This window comes from Cherax quadricarinatus, chromosome 89, assembly GCF_038502225.1.
Source record: "Cherax quadricarinatus isolate ZL_2023a chromosome 89, ASM3850222v1, whole genome shotgun sequence".
Taxonomy (NCBI): domain Eukaryota; kingdom Metazoa; phylum Arthropoda; class Malacostraca; order Decapoda; family Parastacidae; genus Cherax; species Cherax quadricarinatus.
Window position 1 is genome coordinate 16,243,605 of NC_091380.1, and position 16,637 is coordinate 16,260,241.

The 16,637-nt window shown below is 50.2% G+C and overlaps 1 protein-coding gene across 1 annotated transcript in view; it reads left to right on the forward strand.

The window, feature by feature from the left end:
- Positions 1–16,637, forward strand: part of LOC128697133 (extracellular sulfatase SULF-1 homolog) — an 849,281-nt gene that overhangs the window by 298,040 nt on the left and 534,604 nt on the right. The gene's annotated exons all lie outside the window — the stretch shown is intronic.

Genomic DNA, 16,637 nt, shown 5'->3' on the forward strand with positions numbered 1-16,637 from the left:
TTTCGTAGGACAATCCCCGTAGCTCTGGGACTAGTCTTATTGCAAACCTTTGCACTTTCTCTAATTTCTTGACGTGCTTGACTAGGTGTGGATTCCAAACTGGTGCTGCATACTCCAGTATGGGCCTGACGTAAATGGTATACAGAGTCTTAAACGAATCCTTACTGAGGTATCGGAACGCTATCTATCCGTAGGTTTGCCAGGCGCCTGTATGCTGCAGCAGTTATCTGATTGATGTGTGCCTCGGGAGATGTGCTCAGTGTTATACTCACCCCCAGATCTTTTTCCTTGAGTGAGGTTTGCAGTCTTTGGCCATCTAAACTATATTGTGTCTGTGGTCTTCTTTGCCCTTCCCCAATCTTCATGACTTTGCATTTGGCAGGGTTAAATTCAAGGAGCCAGTTGCTGGACCAGGCTTGTAGCCTGTCCAGGTCTCTTTGTAGTCCTGCCTGATCCTCATCCGATTTGATTTTTCTCATTAACTTCGCATCATCTGCAAACAAGGACACTTCTGAGTCTATCCCTTCCGTTATGTCGTTCACATATACCAAGATCAGCACAGGTCCTAGGACTGACCCCTGTGGAACCCCGCTTGTCACAGGCGCCCGCTCTGACAACTCGCCACGTACCATGACTCGTTGTTGCCTCCCTGTCAGGTATTCTCTGATCCATTGCAGTGCCTTTCCTGTTATGTGTGCCTGATCCTCTAGCTTTTGCAGTAACCTCTTGTGAGGAACTGTGTCGAAGGCCTTCTTGCAGTCCAAAAATATGCAGTCGATCCACCCCTCTCTCTCTTGTCTTACTTCTGTCACCTTGTCATAAAACTCTAGTAGGTTTGTGACACAGGATTTTCCTTCCCTGAAACCGTGCTGGTTGTCAATTATACACTTGTTTCTTTCCAGGTGCTCCACCACTCTCCTCCTGATGATCTTCTCCATGACCTTGCATACTATACACGTTAGTGATACAGGTCTGTAGTTTAGTGCCTCATGTCTGTCTCCCTTTTTAAAAATTGGGACTACATTTGCCATTTTCCATACCTCAGGGAGTTGCCCAGTTTCAAATGATGTGTTGAAGATCTTTGTTAATGGCTCACACAATATCTCTGCTCCCTCTTTAAGGACCCATGGAGAGATGTTGTCAGGTCCCACCGCCTTTGAGGTGTCAAGTTCGCATAGCAGCTTCTTCACCTCCTCCTTGGTTATATGTACCTCATCCAGCACTTGCTGGTGTACCCCCCTGTTCTGATTTCCTGGAGTCCTACTGGTTTCCACTGTAAATACCTCTTTAAATCTTGTGTTGAGCTCCCGACATACCTCTCGGTCGTTTCTTGTGAATTCCCCATCACCCTTCCTCAGTCTGATTACCTGGTCCTTGACTGTTGTTTTCCTCCTGATGTGGCTGTACAACAGCTTCGGGTCAGTCTTTACTTTTGATGCTATGTCATTTTCATATTGTCGCTGAGCCTCCCTTCTTATCTGTGCATATTCGTTTCTGGCTCTTCGGCTAATCTCTTTATTTTCCTGAGTTCTCTGTCTTCTGTACCTTTTCCATTCTCTAGTACACCTAGTTTTTGCCTCCCTACACCTTTGGGTGAACCAAGGACTCGTTCTGTTCTTCCCATTATTTCTGTTTCCCTTGGGAACAAACCTCTCCTCTGCCTCCTTGCATTTTGTTGCCACATAGTCCATCATTTCTTGTACTGGTTTTCCTGTCAGTTCCCTCTCCCACTGAATGTCTTGAAGGAAGTTCCTCATGCCTGAGTAGTTCCCCCTTTTGTAGTTTGGTTTTTCCCAGCCTATTCCTGCTACTCTCTCCACTTGGAGCTCAACTATGTAGTCAAAGTACAGAACCACATCATCACTAGCTCCCAGGGGCCTTTCATGCAAGATACCCTCGATGTCCGAACTACTCAAGGTGAATACAAGGTCCAGTCTTGCTGGTTCATCCTCTCCTCTCTCTATGGTAGTGTCTCTAACATGTTGATGCATGAGGTTCTCCAGTACCACATCCATCATCTTGGCTCTCCAAGTTTCGGGACCCCCATGGGCCTCCAGGTTTTCCCAGTCAATCTCCTTGTGATTGAAATCACCCATAACTAGTAACTTTGCTCCCCCCATGTGTGCTCTCCTGGCCACCTCGGCTAGTGTGTCGATCATTGCTCTGTTGCTCTCATCGTATTCTTCTCTTGTCCTCCTGCAGTTCTGTGGTGGGTTGTACATTACTGCAATTATCACCTTATGTCCCTCAGACTGGATTGTTCCTACTAAGTAGTCCCTTTCGCCCGTGCCGTGTGTTACTGAGGATCTGGTGTGTGTGTGTGTTACTGAGGATCTGGTGTGTGTGTGTGTGTTACTGAGGATCTGATGTGTGTGTGTTACTGAGGATCTGGTGTGTGTGTGTTACTGAGGATCTGATGTGTGTGTGTTACTGAGGATCTGGTGTGTGTGTGTGTGTTACTGAGGATCTGATGTGTGTGTGTTACTGAGGATCTGGTGTGTGTGTTACTGAGGATCTGATGTGTGTGTGTTACTGAGGATCTGGTGTGTGTGTGTTACTGAGGATCTGGTGTGTGTGTGTTACTGAGGATCTGGTGTGTGTGTGTATTACTGAGGATCTGGTGTGTGTGTGTTACTGAGGATCTGGTGTGTGTGTGTGTGTGTGTGTGTGTGTGTGTGTGTGTGTGTGTGTGTGTTACTGAGGATCTGGTGTGTGTGTGTTACTGAGGATCTGGTGTGTGTTACTGAGGATCTGGTGTGTGTGTGTGTGTGTTACTGAGGATCTGGTGTGTGTGTGTGTGTTCCTGAGGATCTTGTGTACTCACCTAATTGTACTCACCTAATTGTGGTTGCAGGGGTCGAGACTCAGCTCCTGGCCCCGCCTCTTCACTGATCGCTACTAGGTCCTCTCCCTCTCTGCTTCCTGAGCTTTGTCATACCCCTTCTTAAAACTATGTATGGTTCCTGCCTCCACTACTTCAGTTGCTAGGCTATTCCACTTCCTGACGACTCTATGACTGAAGAAATACTTCCTAACATCCCTTTGACTCGTCTGAGTCTTCAGCTTCCAGTTGTGACCCCTTGTTTCTGTGTCCCCTCTCTGGAACATCCTGTCTCTGTCCACCTTATGTATTCCCGGCAGTATCTTGTATGTCGTTATCATGTTTCCCCTGACCCTTCTGTCCTCCAGTGTCGTCAGTCCGATTTCCTTCAACCTTTCCTCGTACGACATTCCCTTGAGCTCTGGGACTAGCCTTGTTGCAAACCTTTGTACTTTCTCTAACTTCTTGACGTGCTTGACCAGGAGTGGGTTCCAGACTGGTGCTGCATACTCCAGTATGGGCCTAACATACACAGTGTACAGTGTCTTGAACGATTCCTTATTAAGGTATCGGAACGCTATTCTCAGGTTTGCCAGGCGCCCGTATGCTGCAGCAGTTATTTGGTTGATGTGTGCTTCCGGTGATGTGCTCGGTGTTATGGTCACCCCAAGGTCTTTCTCCCTGAGTGAGGTCTGTAGTCTTTGTCCACCTAGCCTATACTCTGTCTGCGGTCTTCTTTGCCCCTCCCCAATCTTCATGACTTTGCATTTGGCTGGATTGAATTCGAGAAGCCAGTTGCTGGACCACATGTCCAGCCTGTCCAGGTCTCTTTGTAGGCCTGCCTCATCCTCATCCGATTTAATTCTTCTCATCAACTTCACGTCATCTGCGAATAGGGACACTTCAGAGTCTATTCCTTCCATCATGTCATTCACATCAAAAATAGCACTGGTCCTAGATCTGACCCCTGTGGGACCCCGCTCGTCACAGGCGCCCACTGTCATACCTCTTCACGTGTGTGTTACTGAGGATCTGGTGTGTGTGTGTGTGTTAGTGAGGACCTGGTGTGTGTGTGTGTGTGTGTGTGTGTGTGTGTGTGTGTGTGTGTGTGTGTGTGTTAGTGAGGACCTGGTGTGTGTGTTAGTGAGGACCTGGTGTGTGTTAGTGAGGACCTGGTGTGTGTGTGTTAGTGAGGACCTGGTGTGTGTGTGTGTGTGTGTGTGTGTGTGTGTGTGTGTGTGTGTGTGTGTGTGTGTGTGTGTGTGTGTGTGTGTGTTAGTGAGGACCTGGTGTGTGTGTTAGTGAGGACCTGGTGTGTGTTAGTGAGGACCTGGTGTGTGTGTGTTAGTGAGGACCTGGTGTGTGTGTTAGTGAGGACCTGGTGTGTGTGTTAGTGAGGACCTGGTGTGTGTGTTAGTGAGGACCTGGTGTGTGTGTTAGTGAGGACCTGGTGTGTGTGTTAGTGAGGACCTGGTGTGTGTGTTAGTGAGGACCTGGTGTGTGTGTTAGTGAGGACCTGGTGTGTGTGTTAGTGAGGACCTGGTGTGTGTGTTAGTGAGGACCTGGTGTGTGTGTTAGTGAGGACCTGGTGTGTGTGTTAGTGAGGACCTGGTGTGTGTGTTAGTGAGGACCTGGTGTGTGTGTTAGTGAGGACCTGGTGTGTGTGTTAGTGAGGACCTGGTGTGTGTGTTAGTGAGGACCTGGTGTGTGTGTTAGTGAGGACCTGGTGTGTGTGTTAGTGAGGACCTGGTGTGTGTGTTAGTGAGGACCTGGTGTGTGTGTTAGTGAGGACCTGGTGTGTGTGTTAGTGAGGACCTGGTGTGTGTGTTAGTGAGGACCTGGTGTGTGTGTTAGTGAGGACCTGGTGTGTGTGTTAGTGAGGACCTGGTGTGTGTATTAGTGAGGACCTGGTGTGTGTGTTAGTGAGGACCTGGTGTGTGTGTTAGTGAGGACCTGGTGTGTGTGTTAGCGAGGACCTGGTGTGTGTGTTAGTGAGGACCTGGTGTGTGTGTTAGTGAGGACCTGGTGTGTGTGTTAGTGAGGACCTGGTGTGTGTGTTAGTGAGGACCTGGTGTGTGTACTAGTGACCTGGTGTGTGTATTAGTGACCTGGTGTGTGTGTTAGTGAGGACCTGGTGTGTGTGTTAGTGAGGACCTGGTGTGTGTGTTAGCGAGGACCTGGTGTGTGTGCTAGTGAGGACCTGGTGTGTGTGTGTGTGTGTACTCACCTAGTTGAGGTTGCGGGGGTCGAGTCCGAGCTCCTGGCCCCGCCTCTTCACTGATCGCTACTAGGTCACTCTCCCTGAGCCGTGAGCTTTATCATACCTCTGCTTAAAGCTATGTATGGATCCTGCCTCCACTACATCGCTTCCCAAACTATTCCACTTACTGACTACTCTGTGGCTGAAGAAATACTTCCTAACATCCCTGTGATTCATCTGTGTCTTCAGCTTCCAACTGTGTCCCCTTGTTACTGTGTCCAATCTCTGGAACATTCTGTCTCTGTTCACCTTGTCAATTCCTCTCAGTATTTTGTATGTCGTTATCATGTCCCCCCTATCTCTCCTGTCCTCCAGTGTCGTCAGGTTGATTTCCCTTAACCTCTCCTCGTAGGACATACCTCTTAGCTCTGGGACTAGTCTTGTTGCAAACCTTTGCACTTTCTCTAGTTTCTTCACGTGCTTGGCTAGGTGTGGGTTCCAAACTGGTGCCGCATACTCCAATATGGGCCTAACGTACACGGTGTACAGGGTCCTGAATGATTCCTTATTAAGATGTCGGAATGCTGTTCTGAGGTTTGCTAGGCGCCCATATGCTGCAGCAGTTATTTGGTTGATGTGCGCTTCAGGAGATGTGCTCGGTGTTATACTCACCCCAAGATCTTTTTCCTTGAGTGAGGTTTGTAGTCTCTGGCCCCCTAGACTGTACTCCGTCTGCGGCCTTCTTTGCCCTTCCCCAATCTTCATGACTTTGCACTTGGTGGGATTGAACTCCAGGAGCCAATTGCTGGACCAGGTCTGCAGCCTGTCCAGATCCCTTTGTAGTTCTGCCTGGTCTTCGATCGAGTGAATTGTGTGTGTGTATGTGTGTGTGTGTGTGTGTGTGTGTGTATGTGTGTGTGTGTGTGTGTGTGTGTGTGTGTGTGTCTGTGTATGTGTGTGTGTGTGTGTGTGTGTGTGTGTACTCACCTATTTGTACTCACCTATTTGTGGTTGCAGGGGTCGAGTCACAGCTCCTGGCCCCGCCTCTTCGCTGATTGCTACTAGGTCCTCTCTCTCCCTGCTCCATGAGCTCTATCATACCTCGCCTTAAAACTATGTATGGTTCCCGCCTCCACTACGTCACTTTCTATTGTCTGTGTATGTGTGTGTGTGTGTGTGTGTAATTGTGGTGAATACTTATAATAATGAATACTTATAATAATACTTATAATAATGAATATAAATATTTAACAGATATCTGCTGGTATCGGCAGTTTCTCACCGATACCTTAAAAATAGCCGATATCCCACCGATACTGTTACAGATACTCTGGCACACCCCTGTTACCAACACTGAGGGTTTTATCATGTGGTATGTTTAAGTTACTGTTACGTGAAGGACTTCTGGGGGTCAGCGCCCCCGCAGCACTGTGCCAGTCCAGGACTCCCGAGGGAATCGGGGCGTGATTAACCAGGCTGTTTGTGTTTTTACAGAGAGTCCAACGTGTGAACCACAGCCCGGCTGGTCAGGTGCTGATTCCAGAAACCTGTGCAGAGATTTGTGGTGACTGTGAGGCAGTGTGTAGTTGTTACAACACCTGGTGACTGTGAGGCAGTGTGTAGTTGTTACAACACCTGGTGACTGTGAGGCAGTGTGTAGTTGTTACAACACCTGGTGACTGTGAGGCAGTGTGTAGTTGTTACAACACCTGGTGACTGTGAGGCAGTGTGTAGTTGTTACAACACCTGGTGACTGTGAGGCAGTGTGTGGGTGTTACCACACCTGGTGACTGTGAGGCAGTGTGTAGTTGTTACAACACCTGGTGACTGTGAGGCAGTGTGTAGTTGTTACAACACCTGGTGACTGTGAGGCAGTGTGTAGTTGTTACAACACCTGGTGACTGTGAGGCAGTGTGTAGTTGTTACAACACCTGGTGACTGTGAGGCAGTGTGTAGTTGTTACAACACCTGGTGACTGTGAGGCAGTGTGTAGTTGTTACAACACCTGGTGACTGTGAGGCAGTGTGTAGTTGTTACAACACCTGGTGACTGTGAGGCAGTGTGTAGTTGTTACAACACCTGGTGACTGTGAGGCAGTGTGTAGTTGTTACAACACCTGGTGACTGTGAGGCAGTGTGTAGTTGTTACAACACCTGGTGACTGTGAGGCAGTGTGTAGTTGTTACAACACCTGGTGACTGTGAGGCAGTGTGTAGTTGTTACAACACCTGGTGACTGTGAGGCAGTGTGTGGGTGTTACAACACCTGGTGACTGTGAGGCAGTGTGTGGGTGTTACAACACCTGGTGACTGTGAGGCAGTGTGTAGTTGTTACAACACCTGGTGACTGTGAGGCAGTGTGTAGTTGTTACAACACCTGGTGACTGTGAGGCAGTGTGTAGTTGTTACAACACCTGGTGACTGTGAGGCAGTGTGTAGTTGTTACAACACCTGGTGACTGTGAGGCAGTGTGTGGTTGTTACAACACCTGGTGACTGTGAGGCAGTGTGTGGTTGTTACAACACCTGGTGACTGTGGGGCAGTGTGTAGTTGTTACAACACCTGGTGACTGTGAGGCAGTGTGTAGTTGTTACAACACCTGGTGACTGTGAGGCAGTGTGTAGTTGTTACAACACCTGGTGACTGTGGGGTAGTGTGTAGTTGTTACAACACCTGGTGACTGTGAGGCAGTGTGTGGGTGTTACAACACCTGGTGACTGTGAGGCAGTGTGTAGTTGTTACAACACCTGGTGACTGTGGGGCAGTGTGTAGATGTTACAACACCTGGTGACTGTGGGGCAGTGTGTGGGTGTTACAACACCTGGTGACTGTGAGGCAGTGTGTAGTTGTTACAACACCTGGTGACTGTGAGGCAGTGTGTAGTTGTTGCAACACCTGGTGACTGTGGGGCAGTGTGTAGATGTTACAACAGCTGGTGACTGTGAGGCAGTGTGTAGTTGTTACAACACCTGGTCACTGTGGGGCAGTGTGTAGATGTTACAACACCTGGTGACTGTGGGGCAGTGTGTAAATGTTACAACACCTGGTGACTGTGACATCCACACACTGCCTCACAGTCACCAGGTGTTGTAATATCCACACACTGCCTCACAGTCACCAGGTGTTGTAACACCCACACACTGCCTCACAGTCACCAGGTGTTGTAACACCCACACACTGCCTCACAGTCACCAGGTGTTGGAACACCCACACACTGCCTCACAGTCACCAGGTGTTGTAACATCCACACACTGCCTCACAGTCACCAGGTGTTGTAACATCCACACACTGCCTCACAGTCACCAGGTGTTGTAACATCCACACACTGCCTCACAGTCATCAGGTGTTGTAACATTTACACACTGCCCCACAGTCACCAGGTGTTGTAACACCCACACACTGCCTGACTGTGAGGCAGTGTGTGGGTGTTACAACACCTGGTGACTGTGGGGCAGTGTGTGGGTGTTACAACACCTGGTAACTGTGGGGCAGTGTGTAGTTGTTACAACACCTGGTGACTGTGAGGCAGTGTGTGGGTGTTACAACACCTGGTGACTGTGGGGCAGTGTGTAAATGTTACAACACCTGGTGACTGTGAGGCAGTGTGTGGGTGTTACAACACCTGGTGACTGTGAGGCAGTGTGTGGATGTTACAACACCTGGTGACTGTGAGGCAGTGTGTGGGTGTTACAACACCTGTTGACTGTGAGGCAGTGTGTGGATGTTACAACACCTGGTGATTGTGAGGCAGTGTGTGGATGTTACAACACCTGGTGACTGTGAGGCAGTGTGGGTGTTACAACATCTGGTGACTGTGAGGCAGTGTTTGGATGTTACAACACCTGGTGACTGTGAGGCAGTGTGTAGATGTTACAACACCTGGTGACTGTGAGGCAGTGTGTGGGTGTTACAACACCTGGTGACTGTGAGGCAGTGTGTGGGTGTTACAACACCTGGTGACTGTGGGGCAGTGTGTAGATGTTACAACACCTGGTGACTGTGAGGCAGTGTGTGGGTGTTACAACACCTGGTGACTGTGGGGCAGTGTGTGGGTGTTACAACACCTGGTGACTGTGAGGCAGTGTGTGGGTGTTACAACACCTGGTGACTGTGAGGCAGTGTGTGGGTGTTACAACACCTTGTGACTGTGAGGCAGTGTGTGGGTGTTACAACACCTGGTGACTGTGAGGCAGTGTGTGGGTGTTACAACACCTGGTGACTGTGAGGCAGTGTGTGGTTGTTACAACACCTAGTGACTGTGAGGCAGTGTGTGGGTGTTACAACACCTGGTGACTGTGAGGCAGTGTGCGGGTGTTACAACACCTGGTGACTGTGGGGCAGTGTGTGGATGTTACAACACCTGGTGACTGTGGGGCAGTGTGTGGGTGTTACAACACCTGGTGACTGTGAGGCAGTGTGTGGGTGTTACAACACCTGGTGACTGTGAGGCAGTGTGTGGCTGTTACAACACCTGGTGACTGTGGGGCAGTGCGTAGTTGTTACAACACCTGGTGACTGTGAGGCAGTGTGTGGATGTTACAACACCTGGTGACTGTGAGGCAGTGTGTGAGTGTTACAACACCTGGTGACTGTGGGGCAGTGTAGTAGTTGTTACAACACCTGGTGACTGTGAGGCAGTGTGTGGGTGTTACAACACCTGGTGACTGTGAGGCAGTGTGTGGGTGTTACAACACCTGGTGACTGTGAGGCAGTGTGTGGGTGTTACAACACCTGGTGACTGTGAGGCAGTGTGTGGATATTACAACACCTGGTGACTGTGAGGCAGTGTGTGGGTGTTACAACACCTGGTGACTGTGAGGCAGTGTGTGGGTGTTACAACACCTGGTGACTGTGGGGCAGTGTGTGGGTGTTACAACACCTGGTGACTGTGAGGCAGTGTGTGGGTGTTACAACACCTGGTGACTGTGAGGCAGTGTGTGGGTGTTACAACACCTGGTGACTGTGAGGCAGTGTGTGGGTGTTACAACACCTTGTGACTGTGAGGCAGTGTGTGGGTGTTACAACACCTGGTGACTGTGAGGCAGTGTGTGGGTGTTACAACACCTGGTGACTGTGAGGCAGTGTGTGGTTGTTACAACACCTGGTGACTGTGAGGCAGTGTGTGGGTGTTACAACACCTGGTGACTGTGAGGCAGTGTGCGGGTGTTACAACACCTGGTGACTGTGGGGCAGTGTGTGGATGTTACAACACCTGGTGACTGTGGGGCAGTGTGTGGGTGTTACAACACCTGGTGACTGTGAGGCAGTGTGTGGGTGTTACAACACCTGGTGACTGTGAGGCAGTGTGTGGGTGTTACAACACCTGGTGACTGTGGGGCAGTGCGTAGTTGTTACAACACATGGTGACTGTGAGGCAGTGTGTGGATGTTACAACACCTGGTGACTGTGAGGCAGTGTGTGAGTGTTACAACACCTGGTGACTGTGGGGCAGTGTAGTAGTTGTTACAACACCTGGTGACTGTGAGGCAGTGTGTGGGTGTTACAACACCTGGTGACTGTGAGGCAGTGTGTGGGTGTTACAACACCTGGTGATTGTGAGGCAGTGTGTGGGTGTTACAACACCTGGTGACTGTGAGGCAGTGTGTGGATATTACAACACCTGGTGACTGTGAGGCAGTGTGTGGGTGTTACAACACCTGGTGACTGTGAGGCAGTGTGTGGGTGTTACAACACCTGGTGACTGTGGGGCAGTGTGTGGGTGTTACAACACCTGGTGACTGTGAGGCAGTGTGTGTGTGTTACAACACCTGGTGACTGTGAGGCAGTGTGTGGGTGTTACAACACCTGGTGACTGTGAGGCAGTGTGTGGGTGTTACAACACCTTGTGACTGTGAGGCAGTGTGTGGGTGTTACAACACCTGGTGACTGTGAGGCAGTGTGTGGGTGTTACAACACCTGGTGACTGTGAGGCAGTGTGTGGTTGTCACAACACCTGGTGACTGTGAGGCAGTGTGTGGGTGTTACAACACCTGGTGACTGTGAGGCAGTGTGCGGGTGTTACAACACCTGGTGACTGTGGGGCAGTGTGTGGATGTTACAACACCTGGTGACTGTGGGGCAGTGTGTGGGTGTTACAACACCTGGTGACTGTGAGGCAGTGTGTGGGTGTTACAACACCTGTTGACTGTGAGGCAGTGTGTGGGTGTTACAACACCTGGTGACTGTGGGGCAGTGCGTAGTTGTTACAACACCTGGTGACTGTGAGGCAGTGTGTGGATGTTACAACACCTGGTGACTGTGAGGCAGTGTGTGAGTGTTACAACACCTGGTGACTGTGGGGCAGTGTAGTAGTTGTTACAACACCTGGTGACTGTGAGGCAGTGTGTGGGTGTTACAACACCTGGTGACTGTGAGGCAGTGTGTGGGTGTTACAACACCTGGTGACTGTGAGGCAGTGTGTGGGTGTTACAACACCTGGTGACTGTGAGGCAGTGGGTGGGTGTTACAACACCTGGTGACTGTGAGGCAGTGTATGGATGTTACAACACCTGGTGACTGTGAGGCAGTGTGTGGGTGTTACAACACCTGGTGACTGTGAGGCAGTGTGTGGGTGTTACAACACCTGGTGACTGTGAGGCAGTGTGTGGGTGTTACAACACCTGGTGACTGTGGGGCAGTGCGTAGTTGTTACAACACCTGGTGACTGTGAGGCAGTGTGTGGATGTTACAACACCTGGTGACTGTGAGGCAGTGTGTGAGTGTTACAACACCTGGTGACTGTGGGGCAGTGTAGTAGTTGTTACAACACCTGGTGACTGTGAGGCAGTGTGTGGGTGTTACAACACCTGGTGACTGTGAGGCAGTGTGTGGGTGTTACAACACCTGGTGACTGTGAGGCAGTGTGTGGGTGTTACAACACCTGGTGACTGTGAGGCAGTGTGTGGATATTACAACACCTGGTGACTGTGAGGCAGTGTGTGGGTGTTACAACACCTGGTGACTGTGAGGCAGTGTGTGGGTGTTACAACACCTGGTGACTGTGGGGCAGTGTGTGGGTGTTACAACACCTGGTGACTGTGAGGCAGTGTGTGGGTGTTACAACACCTGGTGACTGTGAGGCAGTGTGTGGGTGTTACAACACCTGGTGACTGTGAGGCAGTGTGTGGGTGTTACAACACCTTGTGACTGTGAGGCAGTGTGTGGGTGTTACAACACCTGGTGACTGTGAGGCAGTGTGTGGGTGTTACAACACCTGGTGACTGTGAGGCAGTGTGTGGTTGTTACAACACCTTGTGACTGTGAGGCAGTGTGTGGGTGTTACAACACCTGGTGACTGTGAGGCAGTGTGCGGGTGTTACAACACCTGGTGACTGTGGGGCAGTGTGTGGATGTTACAACACCTGGTGACTGTGGGGCAGTGTGTGGGTGTTACAACACCTGGTGACTGTGAGGCAGTGTGTGGGTGTTACAACACCTGGTGACTGTGAGGCAGTGTGTGGGTGTTACAACACCTGGTGACTGTGGGGCAGTGCGTAGGTGTTACAACACCTGGTGACTGTGAGGCAGTGTGTGGATGTTACAACACCTGGTGACTGTGAGGCAGTGTGTGAGTGTTACAACACCTGGTGACTGTGGGGCAGTGTAGTAGTTGTTACAACACCTGGTGACTGTGAGGCAGTGTGTGGGTGTTACAACACCTGGTGACTGTGAGGCAGTGTGTGGGTGTTACAACACCTGGTGACTGTGAGGCAGTGTGTGGGTGTTACAACACCTGGTGACTGTGAGGCAGTGTGTGGATATTACAACACCTGGTGACTGTGAGGCAGTGTGTGGGTGTTACAACACCTGGTGACTGTGAGGCAGTGTGTGGGTGTTACAACACCTGGTGACTGTGGGGCAGTGTGTGGGTGTTACAACACCTGGTGACTGTGAGGCAGTGTGTGGGTGTTACAACACCTGGTGACTGTGAGGCAGTGTGTGGGTGTTACAACACCTGGTGACTGTGAGGCAGTGTGTGGGTGTTACAACACCTTGTGACTGTGAGGCAGTGTGTGGGTGTTACAACACCTGGTGACTGTGAGGCAGTGTGTGGGTGTTACAACACCTGGTGACTGTGAGGCAGTGTGTGGTTGTTACAACACCTGGTGACTGTGAGGCAGTGTGTGGGTGTTACAACACCTGGTGACTGTGAGGCAGTGTGCGGGTGTTACAACACCTGGTGACTGTGGGGCAGTGTGTGGATGTTACAACACCTGGTGACTGTGGGGCAGTGTGTGGGTGTTACAACACCTGGTGACTGTGAGGCAGTGTGTGGGTGTTACAACACCTGTTGACTGTGAGGCAGTGTGTGGGTGTTACAACACCTGGTGACTGTGGGGCAGTGCGTAGTTGTTACAACACCTGGTGACTGTGAGGCAGTGTGTGGATGTTACAACACCTGGTGACTGTGAGGCAGTGTGTGAGTGTTACAACACCTGGTGACTGTGGGGCAGTGTAGTAGTTGTTACAACACCTGGTGACTGTGAGGCAGTGTGTGGGTGTTACAACACCTGGTGACTGTGAGGCAGTGTGTGGGTGTTACAACACCTGGTGACTGTGAGGCAGTGTGTGGGTGTTACAACACCTGGTGACTGTGAGGCAGTGTGTGGGTGTTACAACAACTGGTGACTGTGAGGCAGTGTGTGGGTGTTACAACACCTGGTGACTGTGAGGCAGTGTGTGGGTGTTACAACACCTGGTGACTGTGAGGCAGTGTGTGGGTGTTACAACACCTGGTGACTGTGAGGCAGTGTGTGGGTGTTACAACACCTGGTGACTGTTAGGCAGTGTGTGGATGTTACAACACCTGGTGGCTGTGAGGCAGTGTGTGGGTGTTACAACACCTGGTGACTGTGAGGCAGTGTGTGGGTGTTACAACACCTGGTGACTGTGAGGCAGTGTGTGGGTGTTACAACACCTGGTGACTGTGGGGCAGTGTGTGGGTGTTACAACACCTGGTGACTGTGAGGCAGTGTGTAGTTGTTACAACACCTGGTGACTGTGGGGCAGTGTGTAGATGTTATAACACCTGGTGACTGTGAGGCAGTGTGTAGTTGTTACAACACCTGGTGACTGTGAGGCAGTGTGTAGTTGTTACAACACCTGGTGACTGTGAGGCAGTGTGTAGTTGTTACAACACCTGGTGACTGTGAGGCAGTGTGTAGTTGTTACAACACCTGGTGACTGTGAGGCAGTGTGTAGTTGTTACAACACCTGGTGACTGTGAGGCAGTGTGTAGTTGTTACAACACCTGGTGACTGTGAGGCAGTGTGTAGTTGTTACAACACCTGGTGACTGTGAGGCAGTGTGTAGTTGTTACAACACCTGGTGACTGTGAGGCAGTGTGTAGTTGTTACAACACCTGGTGACTGTGAGGCAGTGTGTAGATGTTACAACACCTGGTGACTGTGAGGCAGTGTGTAGTTGTTACAACACCTGGTGACTGTGAGGCAGTGTGTAGTTGTTACAACACCTGGTGACTGTGAGGCAGTGTGTAGTTGTTACAACACGTGGTGACTGTGAGGCAGTGTGTAGATGTTACAACACCTGGTGACTGTGAGGCAGTGTGTGGTTGTTACAACACCTGGTGACTGTGAGGCAGTGTGTAGTTGTTACAACACCTGGTGACTGTGAGGCAGTGTGTAGTTGTTACAACACCTGGTGACTGTGAGGCAGTGTGTAGTTGTTACAACACCTGGTGACTGTGAGGCAGTGTGTAGTTGTTACAACACCTGGTGACTGTGAGGCAGTGTGTAGATGTTACAACACCTGGTGACTGTGAGGCAGTGTGTGGTTGTTACAACACCTGGTGACTGTGAGGCAGTGTGTAGTTGTTACAACACCTGGTGACTGTTAGGCAGTGTGTAGTTGTTACAACACCTGGTGACTGTGAGGCAGTGTGTAGTTGTTACAACACCTGGTGACTGTGGGGCAGTGTGTAGTTGTTACAACACCTGGTGACTGTGAGGCAGTGTGTAGTTGTTACAACACCTGGTGACTGTGAGGCAGTGTGTAGTTGTTACAACACCTGGTGACTGTGAGGCAGTGTGTGGATGTTACAACACCTGGTGACTGTGAGGCAGTGTGTAGTTGTTACAACACCTGGTGACTGTGAGGCAGTGTGTAGATGTTACAACACCTGGTGACTGTGAGGCAGTGTGTAGTTGTTACAACACCTGGTGACTGTGAGGCAGTGTGTAGATGTTACAACACCTGGTGACTGTGAGGCAGTGTGTGGTTGTTACAACACCTGGTGACTGTGAAGCAGTGTGTAGTTGTTACAACACCTGGTGACTGTGAGGCAGTGTGTAGTTGTTACAACACCTGGTGACTGTGAGGCAGTGTGTAGTTGTTACAACACCTGGTGACTGTGAGGCAGTGTGTAGATGTTACAACACCTGGTGACTGTGAGGCAGTGTGTAGTTGTTACAACACCTGGTGACTGTGGGGCAGTGTGTAGTTGTTACAACACCTGGTGACTGTGAGGCAGTGTGTAGTTGTTACAACACCTGGTGACTGTGAGGCAGTGTGTAGTTGTTACAACACCTGGTGACTGTGGGGCATTGTGTAGTTGTTACAACACCTGGTGACTGTGAGGCAGTGTGTAGTTGTTACAACACCTGGTGACTGTGAGGCAGTGTGTAGTTGTTACAACACCTGGTGACTGTGAGGCAGTGTGTAGTTGTTACAACACCTGGTGACTGTGAGGCAGTGTGTAGTTGTTACAACACCTGGTGACTGTGAGGCAGTGTGTGGGTGTTACAACACCTGGTGACTGTGAGGCAGTGTGTGGATGTTACAACACCTGGTGACTGTGAGGCAGTGTGTGGATGTTACAACACCTGGTGACTGTGAGGCAGTGTGTAGTTGTTACAACACCTGGTGACTGTGAGGCAGTGTGTAGTTGTTACAACACCTGGTGACTGTGAGGCAGTGTGTGGGTGTTACAACACCTGGTGACTGTGAGGCAGTGTGTGGATGTTACAACACCTGGTGACTGTGAGGCAGTGTGTGGTTGTTACAACACCTGGTGACTGTGAGGCAGTGTGTAGTTGTTACAACACCTGGTGACTGTGAGGCAGTGTGTAGTTGTTACAACACCTGGTGACTGTGGGGCAGTGTGTGGATGTTACAACACCTGGTGACTGTGAGGCAGTGTGTAGTTGTTACAACACCTGGTGACTGTGAGGCAGTGTGTAGTTGTTACAACACCTGGTGACTGTGAGGCAGTGTGTAGTTGTTACAACACCTGGTGACTGTGAGGCAGTGTGTAGTTGTTACAACACCTGGTGACTGTGAGGCAGTGTGTAGTTGTTACAACACCTGGTACTACTCGAGTACATTGTTGTACTACTCGAGTACATTGTTGTACTACTCGAGTACATTGTTGTACTACTCGAGTACATTGTTGTACTACTCGAGTACTTTGTTGTACTACTCGAGTACATTGCTGTACTACTCGAGTACATTGTTGTACTACTCGAGTACATTGTTGTACTACTCGAGTACATTGTTGTACTACTCGAGTACATTGTTGTACTACTCGAGTACATTGTTGTACTACTCGAGTACATTGTTGTACTACTCGAGTACATTGTTGTACTACTCGAGTACATTGT